Source organism: Pongo abelii, chromosome 16, assembly GCF_028885655.2.
Source record: "Pongo abelii isolate AG06213 chromosome 16, NHGRI_mPonAbe1-v2.0_pri, whole genome shotgun sequence".
Classification (NCBI taxonomy): domain Eukaryota; kingdom Metazoa; phylum Chordata; class Mammalia; order Primates; family Hominidae; genus Pongo; species Pongo abelii.
This window is the reverse complement of record NC_072001.2, coordinates 36,054,160-36,072,572: the sequence shown is the minus strand read 5'-3', so window position 1 is coordinate 36,072,572 and position 18,413 is coordinate 36,054,160. Positions and strand designations below refer to the sequence as shown.

Here is an 18,413-nt window from a genome sequence, read left to right as displayed (position 1 = left end):
TGCCCACTTTGCGTGTGTGTGTGTGTGTGTGTGTGTGTGTGTGTGTGTGACAGAGAGAGAGAGAGATTTGGACTCGAATACCTTGCTAGGACCCGCGTGCCTTGTTGGGCAAGGAGAAAACGGTGCAGTGAGGAGCGAGGGTGATTGTCCACTTACAACAAAGTTTGCAACTCCCTGGATAGTCCTTTCTACACCTTAAGAGAACCCCTTCCCCTCTTCAAAATTGGTTAAGTACACTTTACCAAACCCCTGGATTGTCCAGGGTTGCTGTGACTTCTGTACCCCGGGGAGCTTCTGGGGGATCCTGTGCCATCCTCAATCTGGAAGTCAGGTGGCATCACAACCCTTCCTCTCTGCCCACCCCTAACCTTATTCTGCATTTAGAGTTCCAGCCCTGTGGACTCTAAAGGGAGTAGAGAGTAGTTACAGGAATTTCCCTTCCAGGTCCTGGAAGGTTCCTACATCCCACCCAGCCTTAGGTCCTTTTCCATGGTTGGGGATTGCCAGATTGGTCCTTGCCTTGACTGACGGTGCAGGGTGCCCCCTTCTGTTTGATGGCCGAGAAGCTCCGAGGCAAGAGACTGTTCAAGGCAAAAGGCACCAGAGATGTCGATTTAGGAGGAAGTGCGACTGGGAAGGTGGTAATTCTGGGCTGATGGTGGTGGAAGACACTGGAAACCCCAAGCCATTTCACAGCTTCATATACCGCCTCCTTGTGGACGACCTATCTCTTGATGCTACCTTAAGATCTCTTTCCTGAGCTTCCGTCCCACGTGTTCTGATAAACATCAGAAATGCAAAGAAAAATTTTTTTTCTTGTATTGTACTCAAACTGCTACCTTCTAGGCTGCAGCTTGGGCCTTGTGCCTCTTCTCTAACCCGCCTAGAACCAGTCAAACCATCTGTACATTGTGGCCCTTCACCTCTTAGAAGGCATCTGCCATGCTTGCCTGTATGGCCCACCATCCACTCTTTTCTTCTGGCTAAAGGTTCTTCTTACCCCCAACTTTCCCTGTAGTATAGTTTCCAGAGCCTATGTCATCTTTGATGGCCATATAAGCATTCCAGGTTGTCTTCTTCCTGAATTGTTGTGCTCTCCGTCCTTGTTTTGGACAGTCTTTATGTGCAGCCTAATATTGGATTGGCTTTTGGAGAAACACCAATGACACTCACTGTGTTTGGAGTTAACTAGAATTTCTAGATTTACTTTTTTTCCTCCCACGTGAACTGCAAAAGTCAGCTCTTCTCCATCTTGATCACGTGCAAGTGCTTGAGTACCTGTGGGCACGGTGGCTCACGCCTATAATCTCAACACTTTGAGAGGCCAAGGCGGGTGGATCACCTGAGGTCGGGAGTTCGAGACCAGCCTGACCAACATGGAGAAACCCCATTTCTACTAACAAAACAAAACAAAATTAGCCGGGCGTGGTGGCATATGCCTGTAATCCCAGCTACTTGGGAGGCTGAGGCAGGAGAATCGCTTGAACCCAGGAGGTGGAGATTGCGGTGAGCCGAGATCGTGCCATTGCACTCCAGCCTGGGCAACAAGAATGAGACTCTGTCTCAAAAAAATGTGTGTGTGTGTGTGTGTGTGTGTGTGTGTGTGTGTGTGTATGTGTGTTTTCCTTCCAATTGTAATACCCAATCATGTATTGATGTCTCTATATGTGAACCTTTAAGGTATTTTTAAAGCTAGAGTATGCCATGCAAGGTGCTAATTATTACTAACCTGTGATATGGCATACCTTCAGAATACTAATAGAGGCTCTCTTGGATTCACTTTCATACTTTTGATTATGCTTAATATGGCATACCTTCAGAATACTAATAGAGGCCCTGTTGGATTAACTTTCATACTTTTGATTATGCTTATTTAATGATCAAGAACTTACCTAAGTCAGAAAAATAATATCTATTGAGTACTATGCTTATTACCTGGGTGACAAAATAATCTGTACACCAAACCTCCATGACATGCAGTTTACTTATGTAACAAACCTACACATGTACCCTTGAACCTAAAATAAAAGTTATAATTAAAAAATAACCTACATAAATATATTATTTTGCAGCCCAAATTTCTTCTTGTTCATAGGGCTACTACAAATGCCTTTTTTACATACTTTACTGAAATACAGATATGTAACCAGGGACACCACGTCCCATATCAGTCAAATAACCCTACCACAAAAGAAATAAGAATGGAGTTCTGTAACACCATTGGTGCATCCACTTGGATTCCTGATGGTCTTTGTGTTCCTTTAGAGTGCCCAAAAGTAAGCTGTTTAATTATCAAAATCTAAGATTGTTCTGGAGCTCAGCTTATAAAAGAGTCTCAGGCTGTTGTTTCAGACTGTAAACTGGGGAAGGTGGACATTTACTTCTATTTGAAATCTATTGGTACTCCTTCCATTCTCTAAGATTTCCCAGAGATGCACCAATAATGATGCTGTAGTCATATAGGTATAGATACATAGTAGTTCAGACACTGTGCTTTGATACTTGTTTTGCTACTAGTTCACTCATTAAGACTGGGAGAGAATAAACTAATTGTAAGTTACTTGTCTAAATTCATACATCTAGTAAAAGGAGTCACACAATCTCCTCTTACTTGGAGTAAAACAATCTCCATACTTTTCCATACTTTCTCCCAGTAAGAGGAGATTGTTTGACTCCAAGTTCCATACTTTTCAGTACTTTCTCCACTATACTTCCTTGCTTCTAGAACAGCAAAGTGGAAAACATCAGGTTCATACACCACCTCCATGCCCCTCATACCCTATACACATTGCGTTTGCTTCCACGCAGCCTATATTTTAAACTGAGTCTCTCTCAAGACCAGTTACTCTTAGTAGAGAGCCAGAGGACTTGGACCTTAGGTCTTAGAAGGTACTGTAGCTACTACATTTTCAAAGAAAAACCCAAAGCCTCCCAGGTTTCTAAACCCCTGGAGAAAGCTATCAGCCATTATTATGACTTCAATTAGGTGCACACGACAGAGAAATGAAATACCTTTGGGATACTGGCATGGTTCAAAGTCAGACCTCAAAGCCTGCTGTATTTGAATGTTGGGGCACTGTGAAGCCAATATCAACAGCAGGTGGAGAGCCTGTAGCGGGGGCCAAATCAGAAATTTTTCATTTTTATCATTATAGCACTTTTATACCTTTTACATATACAATTTTAAAGGCCTGACATTGAAATATTGTTATTCAATATTGATTATTGAAATAAAATTCATGTATTTATTTTCTCCTCTGGCAGGTTCTCAAAGTATTGGTCCTGAGGATTTTCTCACATAAGAGGGCCTCTTATTTGTGTTTTAACAGTAATATTGCTATAGTTTTAAAATGCTAATGAAAATGTCCACACTCATATAAGTCAGTTATCTCATTTGCTATGTTGTATTATTCATGGTAGCCAGTTGCCCAAGTGGTCTCAATGAGGCCAAGGATATGGATTCAATTCTAGGAGGGCCAGTTAGCTTCACTCCATTTGCTGTCCAAAGACCCTGGCCCCTTCATTCTGGTTAAAAGTCTCATAAATCTTTGTTCATTTAGCCATAGGGGAGGCAGGCTTAAGCTTTAACAAGCTAGGACTTCCCATGCTTGGAGACACAGAAGCTAAGAGGTCACACTTGATAAAGATAGCCTTCACCCATGTTATTAGCGATATATTAAACTCTACACAACACTAAATCTTTCTCCAATATCCATTTCAGCCTCACTTCCTAACTATAGGAGTCATCCATTTGCTGAAAATGCATTTCTTCCATTAATTGCACTCATAGCTTCAGTCTGCATTGACTCAGGTTTTGCCTAAGGAACGTATAAAAGGGAATGATGGAAAGAACTGTAGAGTTGAGGGAGCTGACTCTGCTAGCTACCATCTTTCAAAATATCTCACCATATACACAAGTACTATTTATATACTGACTGAAGATTTATTTATGTTTTTCATTAGCAAAAAGAAAAAAAAAACACTTTTCTCTGCTTTTTGTTCAGGTGTTCAAAGGCAAGAAGGTATTATCACCAGGGAAGCCTATGAACAGAAAGAACTCCTGAGACTACACCTGCTTTTAATTTGGTATCAGTAGGAATGATGGTATACACATTTTACAAAAGCCATTTTTTAATGTTAAGAAAAAATTATCATCAGTTTCCAAGATCTTTATAATAAGCTACTAAATTGGTATACTAATATACCTTTGTCCTAAAACTTGGAAGCCATACCAAAAATCCTTGATTCAGATTCCTTTCTAAAATAGAGAGGGGACAGGTACAAAAAAAAATCTTTCTTTTTCTGATGATATGTGCATTATCTTGTTTATAAAAGCCACAGACATCGCAGCTGCTTAACACAGGCAAGGATCCACTTACTGATACCTTCCTGAAGCTGAACACATGGAAATGTCGTCGTTGCCACCGCCTTCTCCTTCTCTTCCTCTTCCTCTTCTTCCTCCTCCTCCTTTCTTCTTCTTCCCCTTTTTCTCCTTCCTCTACTCCTCCTTTTTCACCTTCTCCTTCTTTTTCTTTTTGATGTTTTAAGATTGGAGGATTACATTATAAGGCCAAAGTTAATATGCCATTCTGGTGAAAGGCTCCGGAAGCTAAATCACTCAAAGAAGGGGCTTTGTCCCAGCGGGGCTGGGGCAGCCTCTGAGGCACAGCAGAGATAGAGGCAAGCTGAGCACACTTGCAGAAGCCTAGGAGGCAGATCTTTTGCAAGGTGCCATCCATTGAGCTGATTCATCTTCAAGGAGTCTCCAGTTGGAAAGGTTGTTAAAGCAATAGATTAAGCCACCAGCATTATAGTAGTTTATTTGCATTTCCCTGCAGGTCAGCCTCTGTTTAACAGTAAATTTATACTGTATTCATTGTGTATTAGACATTAGAAATTAGACATTAGACATTTGACATTAAAAACACAAGAGTTTGAGTCCTGGGCAAAACTCTACCATTTCTATGATTCTGAGCAAATAATTTAAACTCTCAAAGCCTGTTTTCATTTTATGAAAATACCCACTTTTGGGTGTATTTTAAAGATTAAATGACTGGGTGATTAGAATGTTTAGCAGAATGTCTTGTAAAAGTGCTCAGCACAAAACACCTAGATAGATATTCCTTGCAGATGAGTCCCTGTCCTCCTTTGTGTTGGTTTCCAATGCCTGCCTTTCTGGTCTGTTTGTATTCTTGCCTCTCTTAAAGTTCTATTCTTATTCGACTTTTATGAGGCCTTTACTCACACAAAAAAAGACACAATGTTTCTGATTTCAGCAAACGATTTCCTGCCCCAATAAGCAAAACATTCTGGGCAGATCTCATGTGTTGCAAGTTAATGGTGAACACCAACACTGCTTTTCTGTGTTTGTTTCCTAGGGAGCTTGTTCTGAGCTGTATTATGTTTGCATCTTTAATGAGAGATGTATTCTGTTGCTAAGGCATATTGAAATTTATGACTTCCTCTGGAAGGTGGAATTGTCACCTTCCACCCCCCTCGGGTTTTCCCTTGGGCTTTAGAGATTGAGATCTAGTGGCTTATGAAACTATACTTAATCAGATAAGTCTCACACTAAACTCAATGCCTTTGACTTCTAATTTCTGCATTTTAATTCTTCCTGTAATTCAGTGGCACAGATTTATTGAAGCTGTTGCCAGCAACAATTTGCTCTGATTCGCTGCAGTATTAATAGTTCCTGCTGAAATAGGTGGGCACACAGTGGGAAAGGAGATGAACACAGTTTTGTGTCATTTATTTCAGGTGCCAGGGTAAGACCCACATTTCAGTAGGCAAAAATGTAGGTAAATGACTTTTATGCTGGTTCTAGGGTAACTATATGTAACTATATGGCCAACTCCCAGGTTCAACTTGTCCCTACAGCCTGTTCTGAGCAGATCTCATTTCCAGTATCTTTGAGCTGGTGAAATTTCCTTTAAAATAATTCAAGGAATCTAACAAAGCAAATCCTTGTTCTCTCTGCACTAAAGGACACACAATTTCTCTTAGTATTCAGAGCTCCAGTGTCCTAGGATGTTAGCTCTGCCTTGCAATTCATTGTCAGAATGTTGCTGTTGTCGCCAACATGGATGGCAGAATGCTGTGGACTCTTAAGAGTTCAGGAGGTCTGCAGTGCTGCTGGGTGGCTCCCATTGCTCTCATCTGAGGTCCAAACAGAAGTCAGAGATCTTAAACTACCATATTTGTACCTTATCATACAATCTAGAATTGAGAATGTAGAGTCTTAAGTTCAATGGGTGCATAGACCAGTAAAAATGTACAGACAATTTTCAGCTGTATCATGGGGTTGCCATGTTTTTATGTTGCTCTTAAGCACATTGATAATCAAACTGCTAATTAATGGCTATTACCATTGTATAAAAGAAAGGACTTTTTAACATAAGACAGTAAAAAGGACAAATCTTAGAATTAAGAATAAATTTGACTTTATGAATAACTCACTACATAATCTCTTTCTTTCTCTGCCTCTCTCTGTTTATCACTCACTCTCTCTCCTTTTCCCGCAAAGGAGATGAAAACCTCATCAAGACCAGCATGGATTTGGGAATCACCAATAGAGTCAACCCCTCACTCTAAGATGAGGAAACTAAGGCCCCCTAAGGTGAACTGTGAACTGAATTGATGAAAGCTGGGATCAAAGCCCAGATCTCTGGGCTCCTTGTCTGGTATTTATCTTCCCTGCTTTCTTCATAATTAAATTCAGTGTAATGACCCAGACATAGAGCAAGATCCTGGAGTGTCTTCTTAATCATCAAATATTGTCCTCTATAAAGTTATAATGTTTAGTGAATTTGCTGTAGTCTAATTCCTTTAAAAAACGGCTAACACATGTGTGAGAATTCACTAGTGACCACCTAGAGTGCTTGTTCCCTAAGGGATTGACTATTCTTTAAAACTATATCAACAGACAACAACAACAAAAAAAAAAAAAAAAGGAAAAGAAAATTAAGGTTGAGCTTAATCACTTCACTCACTTAAGCACTTATTACACATAAAAGCAGTGTGTTGAGGAGGTTTTGGGACTGGTGAATCTCATGTTGAGGTGGTTTTAGAATAGCCCTTTACAAACGTAAAATATTAATTTACTAAATTGCATGACTGTATTAGTCCATTTTCATGCTGCTGATAAAGACATACCTGAGACTGGGCAATTTACAAAAAAAAAAAAAAAGGTTTAATGGACTTACAGTTCCAGGTGGCTGGGGAGGCATCGCAATCATACCAGAAGGCAAGAGAAGCAAGTCACATCTTACATGGATGGCAGCAGGCAAAGAGAGAGAGCTTGTGCAGGGAAACTCTCATTTTTAAAACCATCAGATCTCGTGAGACTCATTCACTATCATGAGAACAGCACAGGAAAGACCTGCCCCCATAATTCAGTTCCCTCCCACCAGTTTCCTCCCATGACATGTGGGAATTGTGGGAGTTGCAATTCAAGATGAGATTTAGGTGAGGACACAGCCAAACCATATCAATGACTTACACATTACTCCACATTTTTCATATCCTTCCACTTCTTAGTTTCTACCACAACATTATAGTCTATGGCCTCAAACACTGAGACACCTTAAGCACCCTTTAATTGTGGTTCTTGTTCTTCTCAACCCTTTCAGTATTTGGCCCTGTTGGTTCATTACTATTTATTGGAACTACTCCCCATCCTTGGGGCCCAGGTCCTAGCACTATCCAGACTCTTCTACCTCTCTGACCCTTCCTTCTTGATTTCATTTGACGAACTCTCTTTCTCATCCTGACATCAGAAATGGACATTCCCTAAGATTCCAAATTTGAACCTCCTTCATTTTCTGCAAACTCATCTTATCCTCTTTCATGACTTTAGCCACCACAGTCTCTATGCTCAGATCTTTATTGCCAGGTCTTCCAAGTTACAGATTTACTTTTCTAACTGTACGTTGGAGACTTCCAACTGTATGTATCACTATTTCTTCAAATGCGACATGACTAAAACAGAATTTATCCTCTAAGTAAGTACCCTCCCCATGAGCTCCCCTTTTCCAGACCTATTGGCTTCTCCTTGCTCCCAGCCTTTCTATCTCTATTATTGCTACCACCATCCTTAGAGGAACAATGACTGACACTGGCAAGAGAACGAGCAGAAATAATGAGTCACTCAGTCAAGACATCAGGACACACACTTCTCCCTGCCGCATTGCCCCTGTGCTGGCTTCCACAACTGAGTTTGGTGTGTGAAAAACAAAACAAAACAAAAAAACTAACACCTCTGATAAAGAGATGCCTTCAAACAACAGACAAAGGTTATCTAGACCTAAAACACTTCAACACAAAGACAGGATTCAGGAGTTAATGAGAGAAAACGAGCTTCGCCAAGGACTTCTGCAAGGAAGCTAAGATTCTCATCCAATGGGCAGAGTACCTACCTGGATCAGCACATTTCAAAGTCTCTTCAATTTGGAACCCTTTGCTTTGAATCCTGGCACCAACACTGTTTAGCTTTGTGAACCTGAGTAAGATATCTAACCTTGCCTTGTCTCAATTTTCTTATTTAAAAAAGGAAAGTAAAATTTAAAAACAAATTTAAGAGGGTGATTGAAGAATTGAAAAGTCAGTATCTCTATAAAGTTTTGGGTTTTTTGTTTTTTTTTTTGACGGAGTCTCGCTCTGTTGCCAGGCTGGAGTGCAGTGGTGTGATCTCAGCTCACTGCAATCTCCACCTCCCAGGTTCAAGCGACTCGCCTGCGTCAGCCTCCCAAATAGCTGGGACTACAGACATGCACCACCACACCCAGCTAATTTTTTGTATTTTAGTAGAGACGGGGTTTCACCGTGTTGGCCAGGATGGTCTCTATCCCCTGACCTCGTGATCCACCGGCCTCAGCCTCCCAAAGTGCTGGGATTAAAGGCGTGAGCCACCGCACCCAGCCATCTGTAAAGTTTTTAGAACAGTGACTGGCAATGAGCAGATGCTGATTTACTGTCTGGTTTCTCCAAAAGCAGACCCTGATTTGGGAGATGATCCCAGAAAGTACCAGTAAGAGTGAGAAAGTGAGACAGGAAAGGGAAGGAAGCCGGTAAGGAGCAAGTTATCAAGCAGGTTACCACTATGCATGAGGAGCCCAGTCTCACTGGGGAACTCTGGGAACTAGTGAGGAACATGCACTTCAGAGTCACCCTCAGAAAAACAAGGAAGCTGGGGTGTTTACACGCGAACTCTGGTCAGTCACTGGGTGAAGGCTGCTCCCAGGGAATTAATTCTCTGGCACTTTCAGCCTGCTCCAGCTGCCAGAGAAAGCCCTTGGGCAGTTGGAAATTGGGCTGCCAAATACCCAACAATGGGAGGAAACCCAATGTTCAATAAATATGCCATCGTCATCATCACCACTGACATCCAAAGGCAAAACCTGTGAAAACAGGCTATTCTGGCTGAAGCTGCAGGGAGAGATGTGGATGGGGATCCCATGATTTGGTACTGGGTGCCCAGTGATATCATCTGTAGGTGAGGTACCTGAGTCAGCTCTGCAGAACCTTAGGGATTCGCAGACCAATTTGGGGAGCACAGTTCTTAGCATTTGTGAATACTGGGAGTGATTCAAAGAATATAATTTGTGAATACTGGGAGTGATTCAAAGTTACAAGGAAAGGAAGCTTCAGGTAATGAGTATACTATCACTGGGAGTGATTCAAATAAGACAAAAATCTACCTCTCTCCCTCAAGGAACTGCAGCTTAGTTTCAAAGACAAAATATGAGCATAGTACAGTAAATTAAGCAGCAATTCAAGTTTAGTGTCCAGGGAGTGGAGTAGAAGTTGAGTGTCCAGGGAGACTGCCACTGGCTGGGGTGGTCAGAAGGAGCTCCCATGAGTAAACAAGACTAAGCTTAGCCCTCTGGATGATTTCTTTTAAGACTCGCGGAACAGAGGCAACAATACACTGATTGGGCCCAAGAGCTCCTGGATCAGCACTTGGATTGAGACGCTGGTTGTCATGTGGAAGGCCTGGGGCCTAGACTGCTGCTTCATGCAACCCCTCAGTTATACCGGACTACACAAAGTGCTTTACTGAGTGGCAATGCCATTCTTCAAAAATCATCACTCCCAGAGGTAGATCCAGCTTTCAGCCTCTCTCCACCCCTGCCCTGCCCTGCCCTGCCCTGCCCTTCCATCTTAAATATTCTCTCTCATGTCATGATAATAGCTATCAACAACCCTGTGAAGTAGGCATCTTTATGGCCATTTTACAGATGAGACTGACAGTCAGGGTTAAGAAATCTCCCTAAGGGTTCTCGGCTGGGCGTGGTGGCTCACGCCTGTAATCCCAGCACTTTGGGAGGTGGAGGCGGGTGGAGGTCAGGAGATCGAGACCATCCTGGCTAACATGGTGAAACCCCGTCTCTACTAAAAATACAAAAAATTAGCCTGGCGTGGTGGTGGGCGCCTGTAGTCCCAGCTACTCAGGAGGCTGAGGCGGGAGAATGGTGCGAACCCGGGAGGCGGAGCTTGCAGTGAGCTGAGGTTACGCCACTGCACTCCAGCCTGGGTGACAGAGCAAGACTCCATCTCAAAAAAAAAAAAAAAGAAATCTCCCTAAGGGTTCTCAGCTAAACTGGGATTTAAATCCTAGTCTATCTAATTTTAAAGCCAAACCAAATCACTATGCTTTAATGCCTCCAGTTCAAGCAGAGAAGAAAAAAAAAAAACTTTTAATTACTTTAGATTTGAGATAGTCAAATTAGATCCTACAGATTGATCCAAAGCACTTGTATTTAGAGGTTGTTTATTCTTCCTCATTATCAACACAGCTATGGGTAGTACTCCTAAGGCTACACAACAACTGCTGCAAGCTTATGGAGAGCAGTTTGGGAAGCGACAAAGGAGAATAGATTGAAATCCACTTGAGTGATGGCTTCCCTGCCTTGGTCAACAGATGGTGCATTTATGGCATTCTTGGATCTCTAGAAGTAGAAGAATTCCTTGAGATGTGAGTTCAGGCCCATTTCTGCCAAATTGCAAGGCTTATTTACCTATTACTTAACATTCCATCTGTTAACCTTTTGGCAGGTTTTTTTAAAAATCAAATATACTCATTACCTGAAGCTTCCTTTCACTATAACAGGTGTGTTAAAAATATCATTGAGGCATTCATTCATTCATTCATTCATTCCTAAAAAGACAGCTTAGAAAAGTAGAGGGTGGGCTGGGCACGGTGGCTCACGCCTGTAATCCCAGCACTTTGGGAGGCAGAGGTGGGCAGATCATGAGGTCAGGAGATGGAGACCATCTTGGCTAACACGGTGAAACCCCATCTACTAAAAATACTAAAAATTAGCTGGGTGTGGTGGCGGGCGCCTGTAGTCCCAGCTACTCGGGAGGCTGAGGCAGCAGAATGGCGTGAACCCGGGAGGCGGAGCTTGCGGTGAGCCGAGATCACACCACTGCACTCCAGCCTGGGCGACAGAGCGAGACTCCGTCTCAAAAAAAAAAAAGAAAGAAAGAAAGAAAAGTAGAGAGGGTGAAATGTTACCCTTGATGTACAGTTAAGGGAAGAGACATGACCAATAATGACCCTTCAGTTTGGTCTGACACCTCCACTCCCTGCAGCCCAGTCAGAATCCCTTGAGGCAAAAGCACTGCAAGATTCTGGAGTAGATCACTGACAGGGCAGGTGCAGTCTCTGCTCAGCATTCCATTTAAGTGATTCCTCGCCAGTCTCTGAGGCCAGACGTCCTATTTTTTTTAGTAGGTAACTCTCTGACCAGGCACTGAAAATCCTTGGGTAAAAATCGCCAAGTGATAAAAAGAACAAATGGGAAAAGATATCTGTGGAGGATATTTTCCAAATACTTTGGAAATCTTTTTGAATATTCTGGGCTCAGCAAGGCACTGGGCTCTCAGGGGCCATCTATGTACAAGGACATTGCCATTCCAAGATTAGAATTGCATGAAGCTGGCAGAAGCTTGGGAAGCTGATGTTGAAAATGTAAGACTAAGAGGCAGCATTTATTCTTAATTGTCCAGCAGTAACATTGTGCTTTTCTCTAGGAGGATATACACGGTGATCTTTCTCTAAACTTTGAATGATAATAGTAGATCATTCTCTGAACTTTGAATGATAACAGTAGAACTATTCTGGTTACATGTATTAAGTCATTTAGTCCAACAATAGCCCTGTGCCGTCAGTATTATTATTACTGTCCACGTTTTACAAATGAGTTAACTGAGGCACAGAACTCAAGTCATTTGCCATCCATGGTTCCTTATCACATGGGCCTCTCCATAAGGTGACTTACAACATAGCAGCTTGCTTCACTGGAACAAGTACGTGGGAAGATTCAGACAGACAGAGAGTGAAAGCAAGATGCAAACCTAATTGCAGAAGTGATATCGCATCACTCTGCCATATTGTATTCATAAGAAGAAAATCATTAGCCTCAGCCCACACCAACAGTGAGGAGATAACACAAAGGGCATGAATATCAAGAGGTGGAGTTCACTGGGACCATCCTAAAGGATTCCTTCCGCACGGTCTGACGACAGAGCCCGAGACCTTGACCAAAAGAAGAGATGGGTCACATTTTCCCTGGGCAAACTTGCAAGAACCAAACCTATCTCAACAGAGAGTGCAGGAATGGGGAAGCTGTATCCCAGAGGCCAGCTCCAGCTAGGATTTAAAGTTAGTAAGTTTCCAGTCACTTGAGCTCCAAGAGTTATATTTTCCTACCTGGCAAACTCAGACAGCAATTCCATTCAGCACCAAGAATAAGGAAAATGAAGAGTTATGAATAATGATTATTTCTTGAATTCCTAATTTAAAGTTAGTGATAAGAGCATTTAGACTCCGGAACAGTCACCCTTTCCTCTCTGTTCCTGTCCCTTGGCCTCACCCCTCTCTAATTTTGCATGTCTCTCTGTGGCGGTTTCCAGGCTTTCCTTGTCTCTCTTCCTTCCATTCCCCACCTCTTGACCAGCTTTCTCTTTCTATCTTACTGCTCTGTATTTTTCTTTTAATTTTTTAGTCCCTAGGTGTTGAATTTTTTTAATTTATAAAACTTTTTAGGAAGGGAGAAGTTGACAAATTTACAATAAAGTAATGCACTGGTCAGTTTTATGTCTCAACTTGGCTAAGCTATGATCCCCAGTTATTCAACCAAGCACTAATCCAGGCATTGTCGTCAAAGCATCTTGTAGATGTGATTAATATCTACAATCAGTCAATTTAAGGTAAAGAAGATTACCCTGGATAATCTGGGTGGGTCTGATCTAATTAGTTGAAACTGAGGTTTCCCTGCAGAAGCAGATATTTTGCCTGAAGGCTGCAACATCATCTCCTGCCCAGGAGTTTCCAGCTTGCCCTTCTAGACAGCTAGCTGGCCCTACAGATTTGTACATGCCTAGCCTCCCTGTTGCATAATTTCTTGCAGTAAATCGATATGTGTGGGGTGTGCGTGTGTGTGTGTGTGTGTGTGTGTGTGTGTGTGTGTATTCTGTTGAGTCCTGAATGACACAGCTGGCAGGGATATCCAATAGTTCTGATAGTGGTCTTTATACTGATAGGGAGAGGGAGGCATATTTTCATTTTAAAAGAATTGAATAACTTGAAGAAGTGAGTTTTCTCATTTGAGTTTTCAAAGATACTATTTTTCCCCAGATGAGAATTCCAGATATCCCTCAAGTCATTCCACGCTGGCCACCTCTAGTTTGGCCTGAATTAGGCCTTGATAATATCCTCTTTAGACTTTTTCTGCCACTCCATACAATCAACACTTGCTTATCCTATTTTCCATTCTGTCAGGAAACTACTGGCTAATCAATTGTTCTATTATTCTCTCTTGTTCACAGTTATGTTCCTAGCTCCAAGTCTTGCACATTTATGTCACTTAATACAAGTTTATTTAAAGGATGATCGATAAATCTGAATTTAAATTGGAGCATTCAATGCCTTAATCCAAAGATTAAACTAATCATCAGGCTCTTGCACCGTGAGGAGCCAGTGAAAGGGAGATAATTTGGGGCAGGAGGACCTCATCATGCTTCTCAAATCCTGCCATTCAGGTAGCTGCCTTGTAGGATACCCAGAGTCATACCACATCTCTATATTTGTACCAATACATGGTCATAGGCTGATGTTAAGCCATGCAAGCTGCCTGTGACCACACCCTACGTAATGATCACTGGTCTCAAAGTGTGGCCTGAGGACCTCTAGGGGTCTCTGTGACACTTCCAGGAAGTTGGCTAGATCCTCCTTGTCCAACTACATACACAGGTGAAGCATATTTTGTTTATATACTTGAATCAAAACATGTCACAACAGATTATAATTGAAGAAGAAGATAGAGTTGTGCTGTCTTTTATTAGGCCATTCAATACAATATTTTTTTAAAAATCTAAAACAATGACATTTTTCTCACTAATCTGGGGGAACAATGCAGTCATTTTTCATAAAATACAATACATGTGGATGTGTTATTATTTTAAAATAACTTATAAGTAAATATTTTAAGTGATCTGTTTTTGTTTTTGTTTTTTTGTTTTTTTTTTTTTTGATAGGGAGTCTCGCTCTGTCACCCAGGCTGGAGTGCAGTGGCACAATCTCGGCTCACTGCAAGCTCTGCCTCCTGGGTTCATGCCATTCTCCTGCCTCAGCCTCCCAAGTAGCTGGGACTACGGGTGCCCGCCACCACACCCGGCTAATTCTTTGTATTTTTAGTAGAGACGGGGTTTCACCATGTTGGCCAGGATGGTCTCAATCTCCTGACCTCGTGATCCACCCGCCTCGGCCTCCCAAAGTGTTGGGATTACAGGCGTGAGCCACTGCGCCCGGCCTGTTTTAATCTTTAATGTGGTAAATATTATTAGATATAACCCACATAAACAAAAGCTCTTTGGGTTCTCAATTTTTAAGAGTCTAAGGAATCCTAAGAGCAAAAAGCTTGTTGAGTAACCACTGCTGTAGACCATTGATTATGGTCTTGCTGAAACAAAAAGCAAAATGTGCCTTTATGGGTGACTGGCCCCAGGAATTGGGAACAGCTCAGAGTGGCCATGGAACCTCGAGTCCTCTCCTTCTTGCTAATGGCTAAATTCACACCAGAAGACATGTTGTATATATATATATTTTTATCTTCTACAGGACCCAGCAAGACTTTGAATGCTGGATACATACTCTGTAGGTATTGATTGATTGATATCTATTAATCTTCAATTGTGCAAAATGTATTAATTTAGAATAAGGGGGCATCTGTCTTACAGCTCAAGAAGATTAATGTCCACCTCAAGGCTAAAACCTGAGCAGTTTGGGAGACCCACCCTCCCACAGCCATTGCAGCTGTCATGTGAGTTCAGTGGGTGAGGGATAGAGACAGGAGACAGATCCATGCACCATTCAAGCTGGAACCTGTACTCTGCAGCCTGGTGCCTTTCTTTGGTCCGCAGAACCACAAAGCCCATCAGATTCTGGAATTTTCCTTCAGTTAGAGAAACTGGCAGGGTATGACACCTATTTTTACAGCATAAGTTCTTCAGTGAAGATTTATGACTGGTGACATAGAACCCAATGTGTCCTATCTGTGTACGTGCTCTATTCTAGTACACCGTTTAAGTCCTGACTAGAGTATGGTTACAAATGCTGATTCAAAGCTCATCTCTATAGCTTACCAGCTGTGAGAACTTGAGCAAATTTCCTACACTCAACCGGCCTCAACTTCTCTATCTGTAAAATGGGAATAATAGTAATACTACCTGAAAAGGTTGTGGTGAAAATTAAATGATATAATGTATACCAAGTACTTAGCATGGGTGCCTGACACAGCAAAAGATCTGAAAAACTGGTAACTACTTTTTTGTGTTAGGCAGAATCATGGGGCTGGAAAGAGACTTTCTGTTCTTATTTGGTAGTTAATATTTAATATGCTACGCTCTAGAGAGACCAATTATTTGCCACTGCCCTTGCTAAGAATGGGAATGGAAAAAGCAGATCATGTCTTGCTTCTTTTTCATCCGCATCGAAAGCCCAAAGAATGAAAATAGAAGGAGGAAAAGAATCTCTCATTCACTAAAGAAAATATGCCTCCACTTTGACTGTCTGCTGTGTGTGAGTTTGCGACAATCCCCTTCCATCCAACAAGATTGTGTTTGTGTTTTAACGGGAGCTTCTCTCGCTAGAGCAGAAAGGACACAGCATTGGCCGGGCAGCGTGTTTGTTTGTTTGCCCTGAGTCCTGGGGCAGCTAGTTATCTTGGGCAGAGTTAGTTTTCGGATCTGGAGCCAGGAAAACACACTCCTTAATGCCCACATATTTGCAGTGTGACACATAGCTTGGAAGCTTGTCACACCTATTGCAACCGCTGTCTGACTTGTCTCCCAGGAAAGATTGTCTCCATGAGATATTCTTAGGGATGAATGCGGTGAGAAACGTGCACACCACTCGGGACAGCAGCCGTCTAACTTCAGAGGTTTATCCTCTCACAGGCCCCTGCTTTCTGGGCTGTGCTGGTGGTCTGCCTAGGAAACTGCCTTCAGTACGCAGGGGACTGTGAGTTGCCCAGTAGCTGCATTTGAGAATCAAAGCACCGATTTCAGGCAGCGATAGGCTGTGTGTCTAGAGACAGGCGTGGAGACTGCTTTCGTGTTCTCCCGCTGAAGGAATAGAAGGCAGCATGAACTCAGACTGAATGGCTGGCTCTGATATGTGTTTGAATGAAAACCAAAGTAAACACCACCATTTCACCAGTGACACACAGATGGACTCCTGCTTGACACCACAAGAGGAAAACTAAAAATGAAATCAGCCAGAATAACTATTTTTGTTATTAGTTGTAATGATTTTAAAACAAGCAATTCTATTGTTTTAAAAGAGAGCATCAAAATAACAGGAAAATTGGAAAGTAGCAATGTCATATAATGTCTGAAAATAAGCTAAAAAGAATGCACATTATTTCAGTGGAAGAATAAAAGTCCAAGGAAAGGATATAACAAAACTTTTTGTATGTGTCACAAGCTGCTCCCATCACTACTGAAGACAAAAGAGGAGAAAGTGGGTTTGTACTATACTGCTAGGAATTTGGGTTAGACCATGAGAACACAGTTGCTATAATAACAGTGGGGAAGCGAACAGGGACGGTAATAGGACAATGCCTCATGAGGGTCCCTGTGTGTTTGGAGTGGCTCAGGGCCTCCTTTCCATCTCAGGCAGTGAGTTGCAAATATTGCAGTGTGTTACTTTTTACATAATTATTTAACCTAAAGAAACACTTAAATGATTACCGCCGCCTGCAATGAGGCAATAGCAAGGATTGAAAATAGCCAAGGCAAGCCATTAAAATATCAGGTAGCAAACAGTTAATATATGTCCTTAATGAATGAAACAAGTTTTTTGGAAGCAAGAAACTATGACTAGGAAGACTTGGAAAATTGTAGGCTTGTGTGTGCTTATTCTAATTTTCCATTGTATATGTTCTTGTTTGTAATTCCCTTCCTGCCCCTCAACCATTTAGGGCTCACTCTAGATTTTAACCCCTCCGGAGTCTCACACTCCCACATAATTAGGTTAGGTCGCCCTCTGGTGGCACAAAGCTAATCTAGCTTCTGACAAAGCCTGTGTATCCTCTGCAATGCCTTAGATTTGAGCTAATTAAATATTCTGTTGGTGCTATCATATGTAGCAAATATAAACTGATACTTTTTAATGGAATGAAGAAACAATAAAAACCTAATTACAGTTTCTGTTTCATTTCTTGTAAAGACTTCAGGAAGCAATTTGGGATCTTGAAGAACTTAAGTAATATTCACTGTACTGTTCTATCAGAAATATGTCATTAATAGGGATTCTGTGTTACTGAGATTGATAGCATGTTGGATAAATACACTTTCACTGTTAATGGTAAATAAAACACTCTGGCTTATAAAAAGATGACCTCAGCCAGGACAATCTTCATAAACCTACTTGAAATGGACTTGAAAAATAAAAAGGGCCAACAATCACTGCAAATATACAGGAGGTGAGAAAAAATTTTAATAAGTGAATAATTGAATTTTGAAAATAGTCCAAACAACAGGCTTAATCAGCAGGCAGGGTGCTAGTGCTGATACCGTCTATCTAGCTCTGTGGTCTTGGATTCCATTAGATGCACCAATAGCCTTAAGCTAAATTTACGATTTTTTCTTAAACTACCCACAATGTGACTTGTAACCCAAAGAATCTCAATTAATAAATGCTCTCCAGAAGATTACAATCAGCAGAGACCCAATAATATATACATATACATTATAAAGGCAATTTAAACAACAAATACCCAGGAAGACTTCCTCAATTATTCGGAATACATTGGGAAACATGGCAGAAGTGAGCATCAAATTTAACATGTAATAGGCACAGCTATGAGGAGAGAGGCTGATATTTAATCTCAAGCTCAGATTTTGAG

The 18,413-nt window shown here is 41.6% G+C and overlaps 1 long non-coding RNA gene across 1 annotated transcript; it reads left to right on the top strand.

Annotated features, from left to right (window-relative positions):
- Positions 1 to 130: 130 nt before the first annotated feature.
- On the top strand, positions 131 to 6,808 carry LOC103892479 (uncharacterized). Its single transcript, XR_656683.3, has 3 exons — positions 131 to 226; positions 4,005 to 4,104; positions 6,527 to 6,808. It is a non-coding gene; the product is annotated as an uncharacterized LOC103892479 (long non-coding RNA).
- The last annotated feature ends 11,605 nt before the right edge of the window (positions 6,809 to 18,413 follow it).